Consider the following 6,000-nt stretch of genomic DNA (forward strand, 5'->3'; position numbering starts at 1 on the left):
ATGCACATCAAATAATTTTTCGAGTGCGGAACTTGAAGCTTTGTATAAGGGCATATTATAAGAATACAAGAAACGTAATTTCAGCGTTTTTGAAAATTCATCCCCCAAGGTGGGAAATAGGGGTTGAAAGTTTGTATGGAGATCAAACATTCTTTTGAGTGCGGGACTTGAATCTTTGTATATAGGTATATTATTACAATACACGAAAAGTAATTTCAGCGTTTTTGAAAATTCATCCCCCAAGGTGGTGAAAAAGGGGTCGAAAGTTTGTATGCACATCAAATATTTTTTTGAGTGCGGGACTTGATTCTTTGTATAACGGCATATTATAAGAATACAAGAAAAGTGATTTCAGCGTTTTTAAAAATTCATCCCTTTAAAGGATTAAATAGGGGTTGAAAGTTTGTATGGAGATCAAACATTTTTTTGTGTGCGGGACTTGAATCTTTGTATAAAGGCATATTATTAGAATACAAGAAAAGTAATTTCGACATTTTTGAAAATTCATCCCTCAAGTTGGTAAAATTAAAAGGGGTTGAAAATTTGTAAGGAGTTCAAACATTTATTTGAGTGCGGGACTTGAATCGTTGTATAAAGGCATATTATTAGAATACATGAAAAGTAATTTCAGCTTCTTTAAAAATTTATCCCCTAAAAGGTTTAAGAAGGGGTTGAAAGTTGGTAGAGAGTTCAAATTGTATTTAAAGCTAGGAACTTCAAACTTCGTAGTTAGGTAGTAGGTTTTACTAAATAGTGGACTTGAAAATATGCTGGGGATTGAGAGGGATTATATTGAGAACAATTTTATTCAGTTAGGGGCTTGAAACTTCGTAGCCAGGTTGTGTATAATAATTAACAAATGATTAACAGTCCCTACTGCTATCTTTTTCTGCATAATATTCTAAGCTAATGTAGAATATATAACCACTAATATACAAATCCACACGTACGAAGTCGTGGGCAACAGCTAGTACATCATACGGATACATTAGTTGCGATTTCCGCTTCTTGTCCGGAATACACCGGTTTGTCGGGTCACTAGTTGTAATTTTCTGGCTACACCTCATTTCCTTCAATGTAATTTTCCGACATACGAGGGGTGTTCAAAATATTCTCGGTATGAGAATGAAAACAAACAAGTACGAAAAGTTTGATATTTTTATTTTTCAATATACTCCCCCCCTATGTTCATACACTTAAAAGATCGATCAATTATTTTTTTTAATCCTGCATAAAAATATTTTTTATCTTTGGTGTAAAAATGCTCCTCCACTGCCGCCTTCAATGCTTCATCATCGGAAAATTTATTTCCACGCAGATCCTTTTTAAGATTGGGGAACAAAAAGAAGTCGCTGGGGGCTAAGTCCGGACTACGGTGGGTGAGTAACAGTTTCAAACCCACATTCAACAATAGCTGCCTTGGCAATATGAGCAGTATGGACGGGGGCGTTGTCATGCAGAAGCATAACACCTTTGGTTAACTTTCCTCGCCTCTTTTCTTTGATTGCATCCTTTAATTGACGTAGAATGTTAGCGTAGTACTGTCCTGTGATATTTACACCTTCTTCTTTATAATCGATCAGTAATACTCCTTCACAATCCCAAAATATCGTGGCCATGACCTTGCCAGCTGAAGGGATGACCTTGAACTTCTTGGGATGAGCTGAACCCTTAATGTGCCACTGCATGGACTCTTGTTTACTCTCTGGGTCATAATGATGAACCCAGGTTTCATCTCCAGTAACTATTCTTTGCAGCACCTCATCAGGATTTTCACCGCACAGGTCAATAAAATCGGAACAACAAGCTACACGCATGTCTTTTTGAAGCCGAGTCAGCATTCGCGGAACCCATCTTGCACTTACTTTTGACATATTTAGATGGTCATGGATAATATCATGTACGGTACCAATAGAGAGATTGGTTACTTGTGCTATAGATTTTACCTTCACTCGACCATCTTCCAATATAAGTTTTTCCACTTTATCAATATTTTCTTGTGAAGTAGCTACTACAGGCCGGCCAGGTCTAGGGTCGTCTTCAACACTCTCCCTTCCACGTTTAAACTCGCTTGACCACTTTTGAATGGTAGATAAAGAAGGAGCAGACTCACGGTAAACACAATCCATTTCCTCTTTTATGGTTTTTTGATTTTTACCCTGTTTTGTCAAGAATTTTATCACGCATCGATGTTCTAATTTAGTTAACATTGTCAATTCCCACATGATGTTCATGTTTGTTCAGCAATTGCAGAAAAACAAAAGAACATCTCGCTTCGAATTATACTTTTTTTTAATGTCAATGAATAAACCTTAGCGGCCAGTAACGAAAGAAATTTTAGAAGAGGTTGTAAGATATCAATACCGAGAATATTTTGAATGCCCCTCGTAGGTATGTCCTACAAGTTATATAGGATGGCCCAAAAATACGTCGACATTTTTTGAAGTGAAAACTTCTTTAGCGGCGCTGTGCACTTTTTGTGATGGGGAAAAAGCTCGCGACAGGTCACGTGACCGACAGATTCGACAGATTGAAAATTCGTAAGACGGACACGTGACCTGATAGAAAAACTGTTACAATGTCATTGAGTTTTCACTTCTGCTGGCACTCCCGGAGTGCAACCCGTTGTTGAAGTGAAAACTTCTTTAGCGGCGCTGGGCACTTTTTGAGGTGGGGAAAAAATTATAAACTCGAGACAGCGTAAGGCGATCACGTGACCGTAAGGGGCGTAAGGCGATCACGTGACCGTAAGCCCCTTAAGGTGGCCACTCATAATTTAAATGGCATTTAAATTAATAATGAAAAACTCAATGTTATTTGACATTTATGTTGCGGATTCCTTTTCAAGACTCTTTACCTATGTTCAAATAATTTGACGTTGTCATGGCAGTATGTAAATAAACATGTCATGAAAAAGTGTGATCTTATTTGAGAATGATAATAATAGGTATATAATAAATAAATAGAATACCTCCGCTAAACGTATGTATCGTTACCGGGCGTCGGTAACATAGTAAGGTTAGTTTTCACTTCTATCGGCACTCCCGGAGTACAACCGTTGTTGCTTTATTTTTACTGCGGCATTTTGTTGGTACCTAATTTTATCAAACGATTGCGCTTGCGTATCAACGTTATTAGGGAAAATATTTTGAAGATACTTAATACGTTTTGTTTTAGTTCAATGATTGTAGTTTTAATTTATATGAATGACGTTTTGTAAAAGAAATATTCCTAAAATTTTGTCAACTACTTTTTGGGCCAGCCTGTATCTATCAGAAGAAAAGGTACCTACCTAAATAGAAAACAAAACGCACATTATTTGCATTATTAGCAACGGGTCTGTAATTGACAATATTATAGACATATAAATAAATTACTCGGTGTAAACTGTAAACTTTACAAAATACAAAATATTTTTAACAATCCAGACAGAGGCGTTATGTGACGGCTTCTTATTTGGCAGGCGGCGCGTCCCGCGCCGGCGATGGCTGCCTCGTATTGAATTGCCATCAGAGGGGCTACCACGAAAACCGAATTTCGCAAAGTCCGGGGATCTTTCTGTTTTAGGTACTCCAATGAAGGCGTAATTAGAGTGACAGAGAAAAATACCCGCAATTTGCGAAATTCGGGTTTCGCGGTAGCCCCTCAGTGTGATAACCGCGTAAATCCTCTCCTGTGACGCATCAACGCATGTCCCAACGCTGAGCGTCCAGCCGTTGAATTTAATTAAATTGAATTGAAATATTTGAGGGTGGTAGCGGAGTGGCCGTGTGGGCGACAGCGCAGAGGCCGCCTTATATGATAACCGTCCTGCGACGGATGAACGTTTATTGCTACTCCAGGATGATAATACTATTACTTATTCTGTGCTCCAGGTGGCGGTCAAAGCGTTCACTCTTCCAATTTCACGGCACTTCCTCGATATTGGAGTGAAGGGTTATTTGAGTGAGTGGCCACGGGACGCCCCTTGCTCCTCACTCCAGGTGCCTGGACACAGTGCTCACCTTTGCTTCCTCAACCTTTCTACCCCAAAGATGCAAGTGCTATGCGACTTTGTTATTTGGCGGGCCACGGTCCCATTTTCACGGCCCTAGAATTCCAACTTCCACGACCCTCGAATCTCAGTTCCGGAGGTGTTATTTGGGGGTTAATTGGCCGGCGGTGGCGGCGGGGGCTGCGTGGGAGGCGCGCCCGGTGCGGGCGGCGCGCCGGGCGGCGGCGGCGGCGCGGCGGCCAACTGGATCATCTCCTGCGATGGAAGCCAACCTCTGTAACAATAGATAAGAGTGGTAAGGTAACACCATGCTTTGGGGCATTCCACATGTAGGTCTACTTTGTCGGGAATGTGACGCGTAGCTAACATAATAACCTGCAGAAATACAGAAGAATTTAAAACTAAGTTATCAAACGTTATGATAACTTATAAATCTTATCATGTCAAATATCGGCTTCATAGCTTATTTAGTTATTTATTAGAAACTTGTGGAGATAATTCGTGACATAACGTACCTAGATCGATAATTCACTTTAAGAGAACAGTTAATATTGCAGGAGACCGTTCGATTTCTTTTAAGTGTTTGTCGGTTTGGAAGCCACACCTTCAGAGTATCGTTTGCCCAAAATGAAAAATTGTTAAAATTTCCATTTTTCAGAAAGTTAAATAGGTAAATAATAGTTTTATGTTAAGTATCAAATAAAAAGATGGTGACCTCACTCAAACTGACGTTATGGAATGGGTAAACCTTTATCTGTACTGATATTTTGACTAGGTAGGTATACCATAGAGTGCCTGCCTATCATATTTACATACAGATATTTCAACCGTCGGTAACATTGCACTCATCGAAGCTGCTTTTATTCTGTAGGAAACTTAGGAGTAAGGTACTGAGGCCTTTGGAAAGTTTCCAAAATGGCAAAATGTTCACTTCGAATAATTTCGGATACTTCCCAAATTTTTGTACAGGAAAAATTTTTCAAATTTGTCCAAGTTTTTCATTACCCAAATGAAGGTGTTTTGTTCCCTTCCAAATTTTCCTGAAATATCTGATAGCTTTTCCAACTTTTTGGAAACTTTTCTAAACTTGCACATTTGTACCTACGTATCAGCCCTATTCCTACGCTTTCCGGTAGGTAAGTGGTTTGAGCGCAAGTTAAATAATTCGCCGGTGTCGGCAGTCGGCACGCGTAGGCCCCAAACCGCATTCAGCAGTCGTGAGTCACGAGGTCAACGACCGGCAGACTCGCCGCAGACGTGCCATGCGCATGCGGTGCAGTAATGCTGCATTCACCAGTTATGCAATGTGAACGTTGCGTTTTAAATTGGAAGGCTAGTACTAGTTTACAGTTTTGATCGTACTGTCAATGTCAATGTCTGATCGTACTGTAAAAAGTCTGAAGATTACTTTATTGGTACAGTCAGCAGCAGAAATTGCTAAGCGGGCGAGGTGTTCAAAATTACATTGACACGCTCTTATTCTCTTAACACTAAAGTCGCGCCAAGATCATTTCAACACCTGGCCCGCTTAGCAACTTCTGCTGCTGACTGTACATGACGGGAATTCATGGGTCATCAAATTGAATAATGGCAGAAGAAGAGACCACATATTTACATGTGTGCAAGTTATAAAGTTGGGATAGTTCTCGGAAAATTGAGAAAAAAATCATCGGAAATTGAGGAAAGTCTCATTTTGGAAACGGAAAATTTCGATCGCCATAAAAAAAGATGGGCATTTTTCTACACTTTTCGATGTTGACGCAATGTTAGAAACTTTCAGAAGGCACCTCAGTACTCCCACAAAACAGCATAATATATGTCATTTCAGATATATTCTGGTAATGTTGGCAATCTAATAAATTCATGATTTTTGTAATACATGTAATTATTTTTACAGGTAGGTATTAATTGCGGATGAGGTTTTTTCTGCATTCCGATTAAACTAGTAAAGGAATGTACGTGATTATAATGTCATACCATTCATAATTGACAAATATCTTTTCACC

The sequence above is a fragment of the Cydia amplana genome, chromosome 4 (genome assembly GCF_948474715.1).
Source record: "Cydia amplana chromosome 4, ilCydAmpl1.1, whole genome shotgun sequence".
Classification (NCBI taxonomy): domain Eukaryota; kingdom Metazoa; phylum Arthropoda; class Insecta; order Lepidoptera; family Tortricidae; genus Cydia; species Cydia amplana.